The sequence below is a fragment of the Callospermophilus lateralis genome, chromosome 16, assembly GCF_048772815.1.
Source record: "Callospermophilus lateralis isolate mCalLat2 chromosome 16, mCalLat2.hap1, whole genome shotgun sequence".
Classification (NCBI taxonomy): domain Eukaryota; kingdom Metazoa; phylum Chordata; class Mammalia; order Rodentia; family Sciuridae; genus Callospermophilus; species Callospermophilus lateralis.
Genome location: NC_135320.1, coordinates 72,104,908 through 72,128,191, shown reverse-complemented (window position 1 = coordinate 72,128,191; position 23,284 = coordinate 72,104,908).

The following is a 23,284-nucleotide window of genomic DNA, read 5'->3' as shown; positions in this document are numbered from 1 at the left end:
CTCCATACTGTAGGAGTACAACAATATGATGTTCTGGATAAAGGAGTAGTATCATAAAAATTTCAATGGTTGCCATAGATTGGCAGGAGGGAATGATAAATCAGTGGAGCACAAAGAGTTCCTGAGATAGTGACACTATTCTTTATGACACTATAATGACAGCTTTATGTCTCTATACATTTGTAAAAGCCTATTGAATTTGTAACACCAAGGTAAATTATGAACTTTGAGTGATGATATGCCAATGCAGGTTCATTGGTTATAAATGTACTACTCTGATGCAGGCATATTGGTAATGGAGTAGAAATAGCCAGGATGTTTAAAGACCCTAAACCAGGCAACATGAGGTTATGTAACTTACAACATGGCTAGAATTGTGCAGGTGGGATTCTAGTTCCACCAGCAAGACTGAAAAAAAATGCCTTCCATTTTACAAGGCAGGATGTGAATTACTGTCCTCTGTCCTTCTTTTTTGACAAATTTTCCTCTTGTCAGGTGTCTGGATTTTAGTAGATCAACTCCTTGAATATACCTCACATCTCATTAATTCAATACACATTTATCAAACACATCTATACTGGTCATGGCACTAAGTTCTGGGAATTCAATGACCAGTAAACACAGTGTCCATAGAATCAAAAAACTTAAACTTGTTTATACAATAGCAAGGGTTCAGAGAAAACAAGGACAATCTTGTTATGAGGGATCTGTTATCTGCACATAACATATATGAATTTTGGGCTGTAAATAATACTGTAAGAATGAATTAAAAGTATTATAAATGGAAAGATATTTGTGCGTCTCTTCTCTGACTTTTATAGATGTCATGATGGAAATTCTACAGATAAGGAAACATGCACAGAGACATTTATTAATTTGATCAAAGGGATAGTGATTCAAAGTCAGGCACACTAGGAGGTGCACCAGGAGCAGAATGAGTCCTGTGATGCTCTTTCACCTTACTCCACATTCTCTTCTAAAAACCATTCTTCCCTCTACATGTATCCTTTTCAAGTCAGTATCCTAAGAAAATAATGATGAATTATAGTCAGGTTATCCAATATAGTGAGATCTTCAAAGATTTTTTTTGAAGCATTATTAATATTTGCATATTGGGGTTATTTAAAATTAGTTCCTGGATATCAAATATCACTTATTTCCCTTTTCATAAGCTATGAGAACTGAGAATAGACTCAAGGGTAACATATCTTCTGAGATAAAGAGACAAACACTGGGAGACTTATTGTCAGCTAAAGAGACCACTTTTCTCTTAAATTTCTGTGATTCTCCCAACCTGACCTTGAAACCTATACATGCTTTTGCAATGAATATCATGATGTTCTTTATTGCTTGTTTTTATCTCCTTGAAATTGAATAATAAATTATGGATTTCATGAGGTCAATAATTTTGTCTTAATGCTTATATTCCTGTATCCACCTTCGTCCTTGAGTATTTTTTAGAGAACTAATGTTCTGACAACGTATTAGCCACTGTTGAACAAATAAGTGGTTGAATGTAAAAACAAAATTTATATCACCAGAGATTAAATATTGGCATGCATGAGATTAGAACCCATCTTGTTACTTCTATTTCAGTATTTTTGATATTTTCTATTTGTTTCTCCATTATTACAATTTCAAATATTCATTAAGTGATCTTAAATTTAATACTAAACAATAATTTTTGAACAAAATATTAAAAACAAAATAATCATCACAATTACATTTATCCAGGGTACTTGGTGAAAAGTTATCAACAGGTAGCTGGGCATGGTGGTGCATACCTGTAATCCCAGTGACTCTGGGTGCTGAAGCAGGAGGATCACAAGTTTGGGACCAGACTGGGCAACCTAGTAAGGTCCTGTCTCAAACTCAATCAATAAAATGAAATAAAATAAGATGAAAAGGGCAGAGAGGGAAGCAACTCAGTGGTAGAGAACCCTTGGATCTAATCCCAGTAACCCCCCCCCCCAACACACACTCACACACACAAGTTCTTAATAGGTAAAGCCAGTAATTTCACTATAATCACTATAATCACCCTTGGATCAATCAGATACTTTATTTCACACATATAATAAAATGAAGAGATCTGTAAAGGTCAGTGTGGATATCTCTAATTTATAAATGGGAAGAAGGTTATAAGAAGGTAGAAAATCAAGCTGACTCAAATGCAATGCCTAAGATACCTCAATAGGACTCTGGGGTTGAATGCAGACACGTGGAGAGAAAGAGGATCTAGATTGACACCAAGCAGTGTCAATCTTTCTGCAATGAATAGTGTGAACTAGGGGACCAGGAAAACCCAAGATCAATGGTGCAAGAATTGGTTAGAAGATAAGGAAGGGAAAGAAAGCCACCAAATCATACGTATCCTCAAGGGCTGGATTTTTTTAAAAAGCGTTGTCCTTTTCTTTTTTTCTTTTCTTCTGTTCTCTTTTTCTTCCTCTGAGTCCACCTTTTCAGATTGATCATGATGTCTAACCCAGTATAATCTTTAAAGAAACTTCATTATACATCAACTTTGAAGTAAATATTATTAAATTATAAAAATTAGGTATGACATACATAATATTGTTTCTTAAGGTAAATAATCGAAAATAATTTATTTTTAAAAAAGAACCTTTAGAACACACAATAAAAAGGACCTGACATCTAAGTTAAAAAGTGTAGGAAAAAACAAGAAAATGTAATGTACAGATATTGCAGTGGATGTCTCTGGATTATGATGTTATATTTTTAAGTGATATGATGTTTCAGCATTAAAAAATAAATATTATTCCAATAAAAACCATCTTCAGAAAATAACCACATTGTTAGGCAATTAAACTATTCACAAGTTTCCTAGAACATTAAGTTCCATTTTATTCAATTTATTTCCAATTAACAACCTTTTATTGAGCAAAGCATTGCGCCAGATACTAGGAAAGATACAAAGATGAATAAAACACAAGCCGTGTCTTTAAAAACTTGTAATCTGATGTGCACCAGTAATGGAAGGGAGCGGAGTGCTGATTGTGTGTAACTACAAACTCCTGACCCTCTGGGTTCCAAACTGGAATCTTGGCATTACATATGAACATTGGAGTGTTTTAAATCTCCATCCCAGGAGTGTGATTGATGTTCTCCCTTCCTGGACCAGATTAGAGCTGCTGTCTAGGAAGAACACTTAAGAAAGATCCCTCAAAATTCTCTCTTTACACTGGAAGATAGAGAAGAGAATAAGATGCGTCTATTAGAAAGTGACTTGACAAGGCTGATTGAGTGATGGTGGAGGAGGACAGTATGGGCCCACCCTGTTGTCTAAGAGCATTATGCTCCATGGATAGGGCAGTGAAGAATATGGTGGGAGAGAGGAGGAAATGTTCAGAACTGGGCAAGTCTGCCAATATTTAAATCATAAATCTTTGAAACTCTGTATTAGGAGAAATTAATGAGAGGTTGTTTGGTCATTATTTTTGTCTGCAAACAAAACCACACATGCTGTTCTTAAGACAGGAGCAATCACAGCTTCTCCACCTTGTAAGCATCAATCAAGGTGTTTTAACATACATGAGCTTGTGTAATCATCACTCTTGGAAAACAGATAGCATTATAATCTCTATTTTCTAGGAAAAGATAGTGAGGCACCAAGAGGTTAAGTAACTTGCCCTATGTCACAAATTAGTAAGAAGGAGGGATATGACTCAAACCCAGATAAGATCCAAACATTTTGGCTTTTAAGTACATATTTTAACCACTACTCTCTCCTGCTTCTCTTAAAGATGTTCCTGAATTATTTAAACACTGTGTAAAAACAAACATCTTTAGCTCCTACAATGATAGATGACTTATTTATTTTGCCTGGATTGAGCTGGGAATGTAGCTCAGAGGTAGAGCACTTGCCTGGTACATGTGATGTCCTGGGTTTGATAGCCTGCATTGTGGGGAAGCAGTAGTTATTTTGCCTGGGTCAAATGCCTCATTTTTTCCTCATTGATGCTCATACCATACTTGAAGATTACTATAAGGTCACCCATTAAAATTCTCATCTCTACTTTTCATTATTCTCTTAGGAGTTAAATCACTGTCAGTAAGAGGGTGGATAAGTGCTGGGTGTTCAGGGTGGAACAATGCTCCGGTGCTGATGCTAACTTGGCCCCGCGCCAGCCTCTCCTCTGAAGGTCTCTACGTGGAAGAAGGCAGGGTGGGTGGGAACTGCATTTCATTCATCTCCTTCCTCAGTTGGTTCCTGGTTAGAATTTTACAATGGAAGGCATTTAAAACTTGGAAAGGGGGATAGAGCTATTATTTTCACGAGGCAGACACGGCCAGATTCATAGCAGATGTGGAAACTGCAGTCGTCTAATACAGTCTTCTCAAGGAATAGTGCCGTCCTGGGGCTGTCTTTCCTAACTCCATGGCTAAAGGCTGAACGTTCAAAGGCATTGGTCACAGGAAGCCCACAGTCCACCTTTGAAGTGGAGATCACTCTAGTCATGTGACTGCATGGTCTGGGGATGGCTAATGACAAGTATTGGCTGATACCTACCGATTGAGACTTTTTTTTTTTTTTTTTTCTGCTTGGTTATTCAGGGTTTCTTCAATGGGTGAACGCTTTCTTAACACATGATTCAAATATCTTTAGACATGGTTCTCACTGCCATACCTAAAGCTTTACAATTTTGTGTCTGAATTTTATTTTATTAATTTATTTTGGGGCATACTGGGGATTGAACTCGGGACACTTGACCACTGAGCCATGTCCTCAGCCCCATTTTTTATTTTATTTTCGAGACAGGGTCTTATTGAGTTGCTTAGCATTTTTTTTTTTTTCCTGAGGTTGTCTTTGAACTCAACAATCCTCCTGTGTCAGGCTCCCGAGCTGCTGGGATTATAGGAGTGTGCCACCATACCTGGCTGATTTTTATTTTATTATTTTTTAAAGCTTTAGTTTTTAGAGGTGCTTTAATTTCACAGAAGGTAAAACTGAATATAAACCCCTTAGGCAATATTACCTACCCTAACACTTACACTCCTCATCAGATTGCTACATTTTAAAGATGGATGAGCCTACATTCACACATTATCCACTCTTGATGCACATTCTGAGGATTTTGAGAAACATATAATATCATGTATCCCCCGTTATAGTATCATACAGAGTGGTTTCACTGTTTTAAAAATCCTCTGATTTCTGCCCACCTATCTTTCTCTACCCTGATCCCTGGCAATCACAGATCTTTGTACTGTCTCCATGTTTTTGCCTTTGACAGGCTGTTATATAATTGGAATTATACATTTTAAGATTGGCTACTTTCACTTAGTAACATGCATTTAAATTCCTTCCATGTCTTTCCTAGGCTTAACAGCTCATTTCATTTTAGCACTGAATACTATTTCAACATCTGGATATAATGCAGTTAATTTAACCATTCCTCAACTGGAGGACATCTTGGTTGTTTCTGTGTTTTGGTAATTATGAGTAAAACAGCTCTAAACATTCATGCACAAGATTTTTGTGTATAGATGCTTTCAACTCCTCTGGGTAAATACAGAGGAGTGGCAATGCTGGATTCTATGGTAAGAAGATATTTAGTTTGTAAGAAATTGCCACACTTTCCTTGAAAGTGGATGCACTGTTTTGCATTGCCCCTGACTGTGAATTTGAAGGTTCCTGTTCTATGTCCCTTCGACATTTGATGCTGTCAGGGATCTGGACTTTGCCATTCTGATAGGCATGTGGTGGTATCTCATTTTAAAATTTACATTTCTCTGAAGCCATGGTGCAGAATCTCTTTCATGTTTGATTGCCATCAGTAAATGCTCTTAAGTGGAATGTCTGTTGAGGTCATTTGCCCAGTGTTGTTCAAACAACCATCTGTTTCCAAAGTACAGAGTTTCAGTAATTAAATTCAATAAAAAAAAATTCAGGCACCTCAAGCATTTACTTTCTTCACTAATTTTTTCCCCACTAGCTCACTCTAATTTTTACTCACCACCAAATGAAGCCAGTAACTATACACTCTATTTCTTTGAAGTATAAAAGGAAAACATAATATATATTAAGTTCTTAAAACTTCATTGTGTATTGTAAATACATATATCCACAGTGCCCATTAAATATTAAATAATTAGCTGTTGGCCTGGATGCTTTGTATCATGTAGAAATCTTTGAAGGATTATGATGTAGGTAGTTATTAATAGTATTTCTAAGACTAGCTGGAGAGAAAGGCTCATTTTAAAATAATTTCCAATCCCACACAGACCAATATTACAGAAAGTATAATAAAATATTTATTTTTACTTTAAAATAATATTTATTTCATTTAATAAAAATAAGTAGGGTGCTGGGGTTAAACTCACTGATGCTAGGAAGCAGTTTGATAGTAGCAGTTCTCATTGTCATTCTTATGCTATAGACAATGGCCATCCCTGACTCTTTAAGGGTGCCAGACATCCATATTTCTCATACGTCTCACAGGCTTGGAGAAGGGAGTGACTCTAAGCCAAAGTGGGTGAAGAGGAATGTAGCTAGGGTGGGGTGAGCAGATTTTACTTGATAGTTCCACCTTGAGGCATTCTGTATCTTTGGATACCTTATGTTTCAGTACATAAGAAAATCTGGCATTTCGATTTTACTTAGTGTAATGTTACCTTAAATTAAAAATTAGGACAAATTTAAGATACAATATAAAATAATTAATGAAAGATAAGTGTGGTATATAACTTCTAAAAATGTGCAAAAGGATATTGCATCTTATTTATAAATACAGACATATGGAGAAAACTTTAAAAAGTATATAGAATGATAAATAACATTTCAGGGTAGTAATTATCATTGTGAAAGAAGAGAAGAGAATGACATCAGGAAGTTTTGTACAAGGAATCATCTCTAATGTTTCATTTCTTTGAAAAATTAAAAACTGAAATAAATTTTGTAAAATAGTGATATTTGACAAATTTATGAGATAATTATTCTCTTATTAAAAATATGTTGAAAAAAATTTCCATTATACATATATAAATACATGTATATATGACAAAATATATATATGAATCACACACAAAGCAAACAAAAACTAGACCCTCTGGTTACCAAAGTCGAAGGCCAGAGGCCTGACTCTGGGGTTCCAACAAATCAGGTCCTGCCACTTGTCTCAAAATCCAAATGGAAAAAAGTAATGGCAAAAAACAGAAAAGGAGCTTTAATCAGTGTAGCTACACTGGAAAGATTGGGTGACTGTGTCCTTCATCCTGTCTTCAGGGGTGCTGATATGAGCTTTCAGATTATATAGATAAGGGGGATCAGAAATATGTACAGTGAAGCAATGTTGGTCAAACTGTGGTTGAACATTATCTTGGATTGGCTAGGAGCCTGTTGTTGATAGGTTTGAGAAGGTTGCTATTATCTGGGGGATGGTTTCAACTCATCCTAAGGTGTTTATCAATGAGACTTGTTCCTGGAATTGAAGGAGACCCCCAACAAATGAGACACATGCACAATGAAGGCAGACATGCAGAGTTTTGTATCCTGCTGTTGGTTACCCATTGGACATTTGCAGGCCCAAGTGAAGGATCTAAGTCCTTGTCACATGATGATTTTCCTATCTGTAGTCCAGTGCCTGGGTAATGATAATATCATTTACTGTAACACACAGGAGAAGAAAGGGATGGATTTCTAAGCAAGGAAAGGAATTAAGCTTAAGGTCCACTGGTTTAAAAGACACCTAATGTGTGTTTTCATCCTATATGGAACACGTTCATCTTGTGTCTTTCTTTGCTTATGCCTTCATTTCTTAGTAAGCTTTCTAGATTGGTAGGTGCATCATGAAAATTAATCACCTTGACTTTGATGAAGAATGATGATGCTTTGCATGTTCTTGGAAGACTGGATGAAGAAATGTGGGCTAAATAGAAGTGCAGTTGGCTGTGCTCAAAGTTTTGCATGGGATTAATATAGTATGACTCCGAAGAAGTCACTGCCAAACAGCAAAGACATTAACATTTATTTTGTTAGAGACTTTGTGTTGCAAGTGGTAAGAAAGAATTCATGTATTTGTCTTCACGGAAGATACAACAGCTGCGATTTATTTAGTGTTGTCTTGGTGCTAAGTTGTGTTATAAATGCTTTATGTACTATGTCATTTTAAATAATTACAATAACCCTTTGAAATAAGTATTGTTACTATACCAATTTTATAATTGTGATATTGTAATATAATTAGAAATAGATATTTGGTCTCTGCTTTTGGTTCTTGCTATTCTAGTTGTAGATTTTTTTTTTGAGTGGTATATCTTGAGTATCTAAATGCTAATGACATAACATGGGTAAAGGCCCCTTAGGAGCTACAGAATAAGGACTGGTCATCAGAAAAACCAAAACATTCAGTGTCACCCTCTAACTTCTGAGGATGGTAAAGGGGCAACTGACGATCACCAATGGAACTGATGTAATCAATATCTATGTACTGAAGGCTTCATAAAAACTCATAAGGTCAGGATTTGGAAAACTTTCATATAGCTGAATAGCAGAGGTCCCTGGGAGGTGGTGTGTCCCTTCCCTGACACCTCACCCTGTGCACCTCTTTCATCTGATGTTCATTGATATCCTGTGTAATATCCTTTATAAATAAATGCATAAACATAAGAAAGTTCTTATGAGCTTCTCTACAAATTAATAGAACCCAAGATGGGGGCCATGGAAATCCCCAACTTAAAGTGGATAGATCAGAAGCACAGGTTGCAGCCTAAGGCTTGTGATTGGCCTCTGAATTTGGGGGACAGGCTGGTGGGCTATGTCACTATCTCCAGGCAGAATTGAATTGAATTGGAGGATATCCAGCTGGTATAACTGGAGAACTGATAAGTGTAGGGGAAATCCCCAGACCAAGGTGAAGTATTCTAAGTGGTGAGTGGTATGTGTGAAAATAGGGGGAAAATGTTTGTTTTACCTGCTTCTTTAATACAACTTGGGGACCTTGGGCTCAGAGAGGTTCAGCAACTTACTAAGGTAATTTAGTACTTCACACCTTTTCTTCTTTCCTTGCAATTTCCTTGGGACCACACAAAGAGACAATGTAGCAAAATGGTTGAATTTGAGTTTCAGCTTGCCATTCACTAATCCTGTCTTGGGCAAAATATTTAATTGTTCTAATTCTCAACTTTTTTACTAAAAATGATTATAAAATTAAATACCTTATTTCATGGGAGTTTTGGAAAGAGAAATAAAAGAAATATATATATATATATATATATATATATATATATATATATATATATATCACTTAACAAAGGACTTGTGTTCTTCAATTTAACTAGAAGAGACTTAAATACAAAGAGATGATTAAGACGAGCTATTGAGAAGATGTTTTTGCTTGGTACCCTTGATGTTAACTTGTCCATTTGGCGCCTGTGTATGGACTTGCTCCATGTTAATCACAGTAGTGATAATATCCATGTGGATCACTTTAGAATGGACTCTTGCCATGACAGAGAACAAACTGACTGGACTTTCTCTTGTTCAACAAGTCCACTAGGCTAGCCTCCAGGTTCATTTTGACTTTAGGAGATGAGAACCTGCTAATGGGTAATGATATCACAGATTTTTAAGTTTTGGACAAGCAATTAACTTACAGTGGGTGTCCTGTCACTGCTAAGTAGGACACAGAGGAGAAGCTTCCAATGATAATTCAGTGATAAATTCTTCTATTAGACAAGCTTGCCAAACTTGCTCAGATCCAAAGGGAATTGTCAGTGTTCAGCAGAAGGGAACAGCTTAAATTGCTTTAAAGCTTTTAAAATAAAACATTTCTCATTACGAATGTGAAATAATTCTTATCATAGAAAATTGGGAAACAGATGTTATGGATTTAACATGTCCCCCCAAAATTTCATGTCTTAGAAACTTCATCCCCAAATTAATATGTTAATGGCACTTGAAGGTGGGACTTTGGGGGAAGTAATTAGGATTAGATAAAGTCATAGGACCCTTATGCTGGCATTACTGATTTCATAAGGAGAGGAAGAGAAGTCTGAGCTGGCTCACGCTCACTCTGTGTCACCCTGTGATGTGCTCCACCATGTTATAACACAGCGAGAAGACCCTCACCAGATGCCACGCAGATGCAAGCATCATGCCCTTCGACTTGCCAGACTCCAGAAACATGAGCCAGATAAAGTTCCTTACAAAATAATTGGTCTCAGATATTTTGTTATAATGACAGAAAATGAACAAAGACAAGAGATTTTTCTATGTATATTACATTTGTAGATGTCCTAGTTAAAATTCCGTCCTCTTCCAAAGTCTTTTTGAAATACGCACCTTATTTTTTTTTTTTTTTAAAAGGGGGAGAGGTTGCTTTGAGAGCTAGTTACACAGATATTTTCATGGTTGCTCTGTATTTTTAAGTTCTGCACGTTGAAAAACTTCCTCTTCATGTTATGCTAGAAATTCAAGTCAAGATGATCTGTCTATCTATGTCTCATATATCTATCATTTGTTAGAAAATCAGGCTCACCTCCCTGTATGCTATAATGGGCTGACTTAAACCTCAAAGAAAGGATTTATATCAACTGCCTTTCATCTGAACTTTCACTCTAGAGGGTGTTATTTCAAACAGTAATCATAAAATATGTATTGAGCTATGGCCCTCCAAGCAATAAAAATCTTTAGTGGAATGATTTAATTATTTTTAACTTGTCTTTAGCATTCTTGTTTCAAGACAGGGTATTTCCAGGTATAGAATTCAGAATAGTACAAGTATTTACCTTTGATAAAGTTTAAGAAGATTTTTCTCAAAATCATATTTTTTTAAAAAAACTTAATATCTAATAATTTCTCTTTTATGAGTACTCAGAAAAATTGGGGGAAGCTGGAAGTTATAATCTTTTTTCAGATGAGCGACTTGTTTTCACAGTGAGTAATTGACTATTTGCCTCTTAATGAGGCTGCCCCTCCACTCTGAACAAGGGACAGATTGTATTGAGAGTCTTAGGGTTTGGAATATCATCCAAAGGCTCATGTGTTAAAGGTATGGTCCCCAGTGCAGCAGTGTTTAGAGATTCAGCCTCAGTGGATTTATTCATAGATGGATTCACAATATGACTGGACAACTGGGAGGTGCTGGAAAAAGTTGGGGGTAGGAAGTGGGTCTTGAAGGGAGTGGGGCATGACCTTGGAGACTATATCTTATCTCAGTATCACTTCCTCTTGTTCTTTCTGCTTCCTGTCCACCATGAGGTGAGCAGCTTTGCTCTTTCTGCCATGATGTTCTGCCTCACCATAGGCCCCCAAACAGTGGAGCCAGCTAACCATGGATTTCAACCTCTGAAACCATGAGCCAAAATAAATCTTCCTTCATTTTAAGATGATTGTATCAGGTATTTTGTCACAGTGATGAAAAGCTAACACACAAAGTCACTGTTTAGTAAGATTTTTAGCTACTGAGACTAAAAGACCTGGCAAGAACAATCAGAGGAAAAGTTTATTTTGGGGCTCAGCGTTTCAGAGGTCTCATTCCATAGAAGACTAGCTCCATTTTGGGGGACTCAAGATGGTGGAAGAGTGTGGTGGAGGAAAGCAGGCCAGGACATGGTCACCAAGAAGCAGAAGAAGCCTAAGTTCAGCTCACAAAATACATACCCCAAAGACGTGCACCCAATGACCCACCTTCTCCATTCACACCCTCTCAGCCTACAGTCACTATTCAATCCCTATCAGAGGATTAATGCTCCAATTAGGTTAAGTCTCTCATAGCCCAATCATTTCACCTCTAAACTTTCTTGCATTATTTTACACATGAGCTTTGGGGGGTGGGTACCTTATATCTAAACCATAACAGTCACCAGAGAACAGGGTATTTTCAGAGTTGGTGATACCAGGGGCATGTGTTTCATGCAAATTCAAGTTTCTGTATTACCCTCTAGCAAAAAAGCCTGAGTCAAAAAAGTTAATATACAAGTTATATAGGGAAATGTTGAACTCCTCCAGGAGATTCTGAGAAATAAAAAACAACAACAAAAAAAGTATTTAATAAAAAAAAATTATCCTGTATTTTAAAGGCTTATTTAAAGCTTCACTTTTCTTGGAAATAACTTCTTTCATGTGGCAACTTGATTCTTAGATGAATCTGTGGGGTCTCAAAAGAAGGCAATAGTGTGTGGGAGTTTTGCTGCCAAAAAGCTTATTCACTAAGCCTCAGCTAAACTTCTAGTTTCAGTTTGCTTCTGAGAAGGAGCATGTGAACCAATGACGGTCAGTGGATGACACTGGAAGGGTGGAGATGGGGGCACCATGTACAATATTCCATGGAGTCTTTCAAAACTACACATGATCCCAGATCAAATTCTTGGTATATGGAGTGAATTATATAAAATATTAAAAAATACAGTTAGACTTCCATGAACTGTCTAGCTGTATCAGATCAAATCTCTCTCTAATAACAACCCAAATAACTGAATGAAGAAATTGAAAGAAAAGAAAATCATCTGAAGATAACTGAGAGCTACTGAGGCAGTGAGGATTTGTGAATTCAGATCTCCAGAAGAACGGAAGGGCAGAGAGCCCAACAGCAGGCACCAATTTTCGTTCAAAGTATTTGCAGATTTGAAAGCAGCAGAGAGATTGAGGAGCTGAGCAGAGATTTTAGTTGATGATGGGACTGAAAGGATAGTGATTGGAATTTGGAGTCTTCAAAGCTACACCCTAGTTGTGAGGGTGACCTGGAAATACACCAGCCCTCAAAAGACACAAGACCAGCTTCAAATTTATTCAGTCCCCAAATGGAAACAAATCTGGATAAAAGCCAGGGATATCCTTTCTCTCCTTCTTATCAGTTCTCAGAGAAGAGGGGACCTCTCTCATATCCACAGCCAGTCCTGCCTTCAGGGTTCTCCGTTAGTTGGGCTCTCTGTTAGTTGTCCTCTCTCCATCTCGGTCTGAGAGTGATCCTTTTTCTCTGTACTTATAACCACACTATACTGCTTTTCTGCAATTCCACATTTTTATTCCTTCAGCAGGCACTGAGCCATGCATTTGGAGAGATCTTCACAAACGTGCTTCTCTGAGTGGAATGACATAGTAATCAGACACAGGGGTTTCTATGGTCTTCCTTTTTCTTTCTTTCTTCCTTTTTTTTGTTTGTTTTATTTTCTTCCCACAATGTCTTTCTTAAACACATGGCAGATATTATAGAATGCTTAGTATATTAATTAAATAATTAACAGATTATAAAATTTGATACCCATGCATGTGCTCAGTATGCATGCAGTTTAATGAGAGAGAGAGAGAGAGAGAGAGAGAGAGAGAGAGAGAAATTTCTCAGCCCTCTCAGTTGATAATTTGGAAATGAAGTGTCCCCCCACCCCCAAATCTCTAAGTTAATGCAGCAGTTGAAATGATTAGATTATGAGAGCTGTATTTGAGATCATTGGATTAATCCATTTGATGGAGCAATAATTTGATTAATTTAAATGAATTACTGCATGGTAACTGTAGGCAGGTGCGTAGAGGAAGTAGTTCACTGGGGGTGTCTTTTAGTTTTATATTTTGTTCAGTGCCTCACTTTCTCTTTGCTTCCTGGATGCCGTGAGCTAAGCAATTTCCTTTGCCATGCGCCTCCACCATGATGTTCTATCTTACCTTGGACCCAGAGCAATGGGGTTGCCCAATCATGGACTAAGACCTCTGAAACTGTGAGCCAAAATACCCTTCTTGTCAGGTATTTCAGTCACAGAGAAATAATCTGACTAATATGAGGTCAATACATTCAACTTTTATAATACTAAGCACATTCTCACAATTCAGTTCCAAGGAGGAGCAAGCTATTCTCTGTTGAGCTCTCCTGTTCCAAACACTGCTGCTAATGAAATGGCTCCCAAGACAATAAGTTTTCTTTCTGGACAGCATAACTCATGTTCAGTGGCTATTATTTTGTTTAAAGCCACATTTTAATATCTATCTATATTTGAAAGTGAATATTTAGGTAGTAAATATTAAACCTGACTAGCATGCCTTTCTCAGTAAGTTAATATTGTTATGCTGATTACATGGTCATTTTGGTGTCCTGTACTTGTTGATTATCAGCAAGTCTACAGGTCCATAGATAATGATGGGGTAGACTATTGACTAATTATCCTTCCAAAGCCCAAGGCTGAAACCTGAAATACATTTTGTAAAATTCCAAGACCAAACCAAATTCTGGTACATTTCTATTGTGGGTTTCTTATTTCATAGTACCTATCTCCATTATTGTTCACTTTATTGACTTTATTGATCAACATAGCCAAAGGAACAATCCTATCCCACACTTCAGAAAGTTCTCAGAGCACATATACTGGCTCTTTCTTCCTTATTCTTTTTGGGTATTAGTTTTTTTTTTTAATAATTGTCCATGAAGTGACAACTCTGATGATAAGGCCAGTCTGTTTCTCTTAATGATTTTTGACCCATACCACACCACTGAAAATGCTCCTGCCAAACTCCCCAGTAATCTTTTAAATTGACCTTTAATTGACCTCTAAGTAGCATTTTGCAAAGTTAATCATATTCTTTCCTCGTTTCTATTACTGTATTTTAAAAAGTTTTCCCTTACTACTCTAGTTTTTCTCATTTTCTTTTGAATTCCCTTGCTTCCTGTTCATCTTTTAAATATTAATTTTCTTCTAGCATTGAGCCTAGACAGATTATTTTCCCTCTCACTTCATGTAGTCTCCCTAAGAGAGTTATTTTTTTTTCTACTTGCAAAGTCAGTTGGATCATTTCTATCATAATGATTTTTAAATTTGTCTTCATCCAAGATATTTCTTCAGCGCTCCAGCTCTAAGCTGTTAGCCACCTACTAGTTATCTCTGCTAAAGTCTCACAATTCAACTCCTCTTTAAGTTTCTTTTTTATTATTGAAAATACCACTGCCTACCTAATTAAGAAAGCTAAATATGCAAGAATTTTCCATGTCTTTTCTTCCTCTTCTCCCTCACTTTATACATAGAAAATTATCAAACTTTGTGTTCCTATTTAATAAAACAACTCTTTTCTTTTTCTTTTTTCCAACTTCTTTCCACCTTCTGTTATCATCTTAGTTCAGACTAACACCTTTTGTCTGAAGTCCTCAAACAGCTACCTTTTGGGTCCCCTCACATTTTGAAAATGATTGCTTCCAAACATGTTTTACCTGGAGCTAGTATTTCTAAATATCATATCCAATCACAGCATTATCCTGATTGAAATTTAGTGGCTCTTTATTACATTGAGAATAATCCATTAATATGTAATTAATCTCCTCCCTTTTATCTCAATCCAATCTCTTTTCCCTTCTCTCTTGTTTCCAACCATTCTGAAACTTTCTTTCATTTTCTGAATAAATTATGATCTCTCTTACCTCTAAGCCTTTGTGCAAGCAGAAGTTTTGACCAAGGATTCTCAACTCAATGATTTTTTTCAAACATGAAGCAATTCTATTTCACCCAGAAATGTTGGTAGGTCTCTCTTGTTGTACTCCGTTCCTTCTGAGCAATACGAAATGATATCTCAGTCTGATCAACAACCACTTTGGTTTGCAAATAAGAGCAGTCTCAATTTTGGCTAATCAACCATTCACTTTTTTAACAGCATGGCAGAGTTCCTATGAGGTATGTGCATTTGTGTAGAGTTTCTGTGTTGCCACAGAAAGGATTGGTATAGTGATGATTTCTTTGTTCACTCTCTACCTTCTTTTCAGTGTCTGCTCTACTGATGATGATGATGTAAAGGTGTGTGTGTGTGTGTGTGTGTGTGTGTGTGTGTGTGTGTAGCAGTGGGGAGGGTGGTTGGCTATCCAAGGCCTAGAAACACAGGACCTTTGTCTTCAATGTCCTTTCTAAGTCAGCAGCACAAGTTAGTCACTGATATAAGTTTCAGTGTTAATATCTTTGCTTATGTTTTGTCAATGATAGTGAGCCATAGTCCAATCACCTAATAATCACTGCTTCTTTGCTGGTGGTGTCAGGAGCATCTATAGGAAGGGACTGCCATCATACTCCTTGATTTACACTGAAGAGAAACAAACTGCCAGTTTTTTGGCTGTTATCAGATTTGGAAATATTTACTTCATTTAAAGTAGTCAATTAGAAATACAGAGAGTCTTCAGGTACCAGGTTGTCCCACCCTTCTGCCTTGGACTGAACCTTGAGATCACCCCAGAAGTTGAGCCAATTATTTCATTATCACTGCTGGTTGTTTGTAGCCAAGCATTTCCTGATAAGGCAAGGGCTTAGTTTGTCCCTTTTCTGTGATCTGACATCAGCACCCAGGAAATCTGGAGATCCTTGCTGTGGTTGCTTCAGCCTTAGGGGAAGCACACTTTGCTCTTTTCTAACTGGTATTATTATTTATCTTGGGGTCTTCACTCCTCTCCACAGTTCACTCCCTCAAAATGGAGAAAAATACCTTAGGACTCAAAAAACCTCAACAGGAAAAGGATATGACGGCAGTCCCTTCCTGTAGATGCTCCTGCTCCCAAGCCCAATACACACTCTATAGGGAAGATATCAAGTTGAGTGGATGCTACATGAACTCAATAAACTCTTAAAGTAGCCTACACTTTGTCTGCATTTTCATCCATCATGGTATCTTATTTCTTTCAATGTTAATTCCAAGTACTATTGCCATATTTTACTAAATAAGCTCAAGAAGTAGACATTCAATTTTCTAACATTCTTAGTACCTAAGGATGGTCTTGTGATAGAGAGATGATCAATGAGATGATAACCCAAAGTTCAGGGGAAAAATTTTGTCCCTGAATTAAAAATGAAAACCAAGATTTTACAAGAAAATCCAAAATGGAAATATCATGCTAAGAGGTAGAGATAGAGTAGTAATCACTTTTGATAGTTTACCTAAATCCAATGTTGCTTTCCCTCTGGGGGGAATTGCCACACCTCTCCAAAGGCTGTGAGGAGATGCTTCTTTGACTTCATTTTTTTTTTTAATTTTCTGATGGCTATTGACTCCTTAGCTTATGGTAGCAACTCCAAATTTCACCTCCATTTTTGCATATCCTCTTCCCTATGTCTTTGAATTCTTTTTTATTTTCAAAGGATACTTGTGATTGGATTTAGGGCCCACTTTAAAATCAGGGATAAGATTATAATTTCAAAATCCTTAACTTTATTTGCAAAGACTCTGTTTCCAAATAAAACCATCTTCAATGATACTAAGAGTTAGGACTTGAACATATACTTTTGCAGGATACAATTCAATCCACTACATCCTCCAAATGTAGACTAAGTTCTCCTATTTGGCTCCCATGAATGCTGTGCTTATCCCCAGAGGAGAAATTATTATGTCATATTTTGATTGCCTCTGAAATTGTCTCCAGACTAATTGAGGTCAGAACATAGGTGTTGTTTTAGTCAGGATTTCATAACTTAGAGAAGGAAAAGTTTATTTGGTGCTCACAGTTTTAGAAGACTCAATCCATAGATGGCTGACTCCATTGCTCTGGGCCTAAGGTGAAGGGCATCATGGAGGAAGGGAGTCATGGAGGAAGTCTGCTTAGTTCATGGAGGGGTCAGGAATCAGGGAGGAAGGGCCACAGGGAAGATACATGCTTCCAGGGCACAATTCCATTGATTTTCCTCCTCCAACCTCACCCCTACCTGTAGTTACTATCCAGTTAGTCCATTCAAACTAGGATGGACTGATCAGGTTACAGCTGTCACAGTCCAGTCACTTTACCTTCAAATATTCCTGAATTAACACATGAGCTATTGGGAGACCCTTCATAACCAAACCATAGCAAGCATTTATATCTTTCAATGCCTGATTCCTGAAACAGTAAAAAATTCAAAAAATATCACTGAAATAAATGAATTAAAGCCAATAGATAGGAACATTAAGGTGTCACGTTTCAGGTTATTAGAAGGATATAGGAAGGAATATTTTGTTATTTTAAAGCTATTTACAATTTGAGCTGGTTACCTTAGGAGCCAAGATGAGTTAATGTATAAAAATTATTCTCACACATGCAAACAAATCAATACAATATTATGCAAGTATATATCCCCAAACTGGTCTGGGTGGAAAAAGCTTTCCATGATATAAATTTGAGTGTTTTTTTTTTTTTTTCATGAAAGTCCAGAACATTCTAGGTGTTGAAGGAAGAGAGAGTAGGGGAGAGGGAAGGTGCTCTACCAGAGTGGTAGGACCAATCTAGGGAGAATAGAGTCATTAAATCTCTGTGTTACATATGACCAAAAGTGTTTATAAATGGCATATCTAATTGCTCTCTTGTGACCCTGTCAATTTGCAGTAGACATTTTCACAAATAGCTTTTAGTAGTTGATGCTTTGGGAAATAGAATGTGGGCAACCCGGGCACGATGGGAGGACAACTTCTGTAAACAATGGGAGAAAAAGAGATGGTACACCCCACATGAGCAGGTGTCTGTAATGAGGGCAATACAGACCATTTGGCCCACAAAGCACTCCCTGGCATATGGGAGAAAAAAAATATAACTTTCTAACCATTAAGATGGAGACTTGAGTAATTTTGCTTTTGTTTTAATGAAAAAAAATTAATATCATGAGAGCATATTAGATATTCAACTGTATAGTGTATATTAGAGACATTAGTAATGCTTGAGTTGTACAAGAAGCAGCTTTGTACGTAAGATGTGCTCAGGTGAAAATTCAGTAAATGCTTTGGCAGTATCAGTATATAAACATAATCCTGAAGACAACTGGCAGAGATATTCTATGAGGGTGTTTTGAAAATGTATTCTGGGTTCATGCATGACCAATAAATGAGTTGCAGAGCACAGCAACCAGAGAACCAAGATAATTGGGCAACCAGAGAACCAAGATAACTGCTGTTTCCTGGAAGACTGCCCTCCCCTACGTAGAGATATTGACAAGATTATAGGAAGCCCAAACCCTCTCTTTATGGAGAGAGTAAATATGTGAAGAGAGCAATCAGGTAGCTTAATGTGTCATCAGTCACTCTTTTTATTCCCCCCTTCCTCTTTTCCCTGCTATTTTTCGTGGTATAAAAGCATAGACAGGTGAATTGCAAATGTAGAGATCTACCATATCTTGCTGCTGAGACTTCTCCCTGTGTAAATTTCCTCTGAATAGATCTTTGGCTATCTAACAACCTGGAGTAGTCTGCCTCTTTCTATGGGCTGAGCTTGTCTTATGCTTTGGAGGGTGGTTCTCAGCCCTGGCAGGGAGTTTTCCCTGCAAAGGGATTCATACTTTTGACTTGAGTGTCTACCAGTCATAATGCTGTATGGTGCAGTGATTCTAAGGTCCAATGCAATACAGCATTACTTTTTAATGGGGAAGGTGAAATAGTTCATATAGGTCAACTCTGTAAATGGGTAATTTGTGGTGAATGGCTTAAAAAAATTGGGAAGTTCTATTCTTCAATCTATTTAAGCAACTTTGCGTTTCTGTTTCACATGTGGTCCTGGGTTGTGATGTTTGTAGTGTGTCCACGCTGACTGCATTTTGGTTTGTCCTCTGAGGCCTTTAGTGGGTGGGAATTCTACATGCATGAATGTCTGCATAGCTATTCTTCCCTACCCTAATCACCATTCTCTATTAGTTTGCTATAAAAGTGATTCACAGTGTTCTCCAAATTCTGGCTGGCATTCAAAATAGATTTAAAATAAAGCTCCAGATGGATACACCTACACAAATCTACAGGATGAACAACTAAAGAAAACAAGTAAATGTCACCATCATCTTATATGTTAAAAGTTATATGAAGAATATCATTGGTATTTTGATAAGGATGACACTGAATCTGTAGATCATTTTGGGTGGTTATGAACATTTTAATGGCATTAAATCTTTCTATCCAGAATACCTTAATTTTGTGTCTTCTTCAACTTCTTTCATTATTGTTATTGTAGTATTTTGTATGTAGTCTTTTTACCTATGGTTAAACTTGTAACTTTGGTTAAACTTGTTCCTAAATATTTTATTTTTGTATTACAACAAATAGAATGATTTTCTTGATTTCTTTTTTTGGGGGGGTAGTTATTTATCAGTGCCTAGAAATTACTGATTATTGTATGTTGATTTGGTACCCTGCAAGTTTGCTGCATTTATTTATTTATTATTTCTAACAGTTTTCATGTGGATTCTTCAGGATTTATAAGGGCTTACTCTTGACATTTGGCCCATTGTTTTCTTATTGTTTTGCAGATCCTTTGTTTCTTCTTTCCTGCCTTCTTATGTTTCCTTGTGATTAGATAATTTTTGTGGTGGTAAACTTTATCACCTTTTATTATTTGTGGATACACTGTAGGATTTTGTTTTGCGGTAACAATGAGGCTTAAACAAAACATCTGTCTATAAGATAACATACCATTTTAAATTAGTAACAACTCTAATCACATAAAAAAAACTGCATAGTTTTACTCCAACCTTCACATTTAAAAAAAATTTTATTTATCCAAATTTGTTATATATGACAACAGAGTGCGATTCAACTCATATTACACACATAGAGCACAATTTTTCAAGTCTCTCGTTGCTCATAGAGTCACACCCTTAGTGTCGTCATATATATACTTGGTTAATGATGTCCATTTCATTCCACCATCTTTAGTACACCCATGCCCGCTCCCTTCCGCTCCCTCCCCTTTGCCCTATCTAAAGTTCATCTATTTTTCCCATGCACTCCCCCATCCCCATTATGAATCAGCATCCTTATATCAGAGAAAATGGCATTTGGTTTATGGGCATTGGCTAACTTCATTTAGCATTATATTCTCCAACTCCATCCATTTACTTGTAAATACCATGATTTTATTCTCTTTTAATGCTGAGTAATATTCCATTGTGTATATATACCACTGTTTCTTTATCCATTCATCTACTGAAGGGCATCTAGGTTGTTTCCACAGTTTAGCTATTGTGAACTGTGCTGCTATAAACATTGATGTGGCAGTGTCCCTGTAGTATGCTGTTTTTAAGTCCTTTGGGTATAAACCAAGGAGTGGGATAGCTGGGTCAACAAAAATGTACTTAGTTTTATTTTGTATATCCTTTAGCAAGTTATTGAAGAAGGTATTATTATTTTTTAATAATTCTGTCTTTTAACGCTCCTACTGAAAATGTAGTAATTTATATTTCAGCAGTGTAGTATTATTTTCAATTTGACTTTGTATCTGCTCTTACTAATGAATTTTATGCCTTCGTGTTTTATTTTTCTAATCAGCATCTTTTTCTTTCAGCTTGAATTCCCATCAGCATTTTTGGTAAAGCAGATGGAGGGATGATGAGTGTCTTCTGCTCTCACTCTCCTCTGGCCTGTAAGGTTTCTGCTAAGAAATCTGCTTATACCCATCTTTGAACTCCTTTGTTTGTGATATGCTTCTTTTCTTTTGCTGATTTCAAATCTGTCTTTGATTTTTGACAGTTTGATTATAATGTTGTGGTGTAGTTACGCTTGAATTAAAACATATTAGAGATCTCTCTGAATTTCCTAATCTTGTATATCTATATTTTCCACTTAGTTTTGGGCAGTTTCAGTTATTGTTGCTTTATGCATTCTGACATACTCTTTCTTTGCTTTTTTGATGTTCCATAATTCTTGCAGACTTTATTTTTGTTTATTCTTTTTATCTTTTTTTTCCTCTAACTGGGTGATTTCAAATAACCTGTCTTCAAACTCACTGGTTCTTTCTTCTGTTTGATTTGGCCTACTGTTGAAGCACTTTATGGAATTTTTTGATTTAGTCATTGTGTTCTTTAGCTCCAGAATTTATGTTTCATTCTTTTTTATGGAATTTATTTCTTTGTTGAAGTTCTAATTTTGACTGTGTATTGTTTCCTGGTTGCAATTAATTGTCTATGTGCATATTTATGGAGCTGAGTTTCTTTAAGAGATGACTATTCTTGAAATCTTTGTTAAGTAATTCATAAACTTTTATTTCTTTAAAAGCAGTTACTGTTTTTTTGTTTGTTTGTTTTTTGATACTGAGGATTTAATTCAGTGGCACTCAACCACTGAGCCACATCCCCAGCTCTATTTTGTATTTTATCTAGAGACAGGGTCTCACTGAGTTGCTTAGCACCTTGCCATTGCTGGGGCTGGCTTTGAACTCGTGATCCTCCTGTCTCAGCTTCCCAAGCCACTGAAATCACAGGCATGCAACACCGTGCCTGGCTCTGGTATTTTATTTAGTTCTTTTTTATAATGTAACTTTTCCCTGATTGTTTTTGATCCTGTGACCTTACATTGGTGTATCTGCATTTGAAGAGATAAGAACTTATTTCAGTCTTTGTACATTGGTATTGCCTGTGAACACCGTTTCTGACACGTATCTCCATTTGCTTTTTTTGACTTTGTATAATTCCTGCAAGATATTCCAGATTTTCTGGGATGGCCACTTGGCATGGACTGTGGTGGACTACCTGCTGGAATCCTTGGGCAGGCTGGCCTGATATATGAATCAGCAGGTGGACAGCCAGCCGTGGCCCCTGGGTCCACAGGGTTGGGGCTAGACCTGTTAATTAGATCTGTGAAGGAGGGCCAAGAGCTTTTATCCATGGGTTCTAGCTTGAATCTTGAGTCCATAGGATGCTGGGGTGAGCCTGGAGGCTAGCCCTGAAGGACCTGTTCAGGATTTTGGATAGGCCTGAAGTCTGAATCCACTGACATGGATCTAGGATCTGAGTTCACAGAGAAAAGCTTGTGTCCTTGGGCCTCAAGCACATGTTCATAAAAGTGGCTGTAGTGCATAGGGATTGGCCTGACACCAAGGTCTACTGGGCTGGGCCCAGACCTTAGCCAAGAGATTACCTAGGATTGAGTCCTGAGTTGTTTTCCTGGGGAACCCCTCCTGTGAGGAGTTTGGGACACATAAGGGGATCAATCAATTGGGGTGTGTTCAGGAGACAGAAACTGTTAGGTAGCTGAACAGAGAAAGTGTAGGATATATAATTGTTAGCAAGTAGAGATGCTCAACGAGCCAAAGAAGTAACCAGAAATTTTAAGGGACCTAGAGAGGATGGGTGCAAACTACAAACCTCTAGACTAAGAGAAGGAATTTTAGGATTAGAAGAAGGTCCTTCCTCCAATGCTGATATTTGCATGTTATTCAAGAGGCTATAGTCACTACATAAAATCGGAGCCTGTAAGTAGCCCAGAAGCAGGCATGAGAGGATGCTGTAGGGTGGTGTTGCTGCAGGGGAGGGGTTTAAGACTGGAGCTGCTTTAATGAACTTCTGATGGAGAGATGTGTTCTGACAGCACAGCCAGAGCTACCACTAAGCCTCCAGTTGTAGTGACTCTGAAATGATTGACATTGGC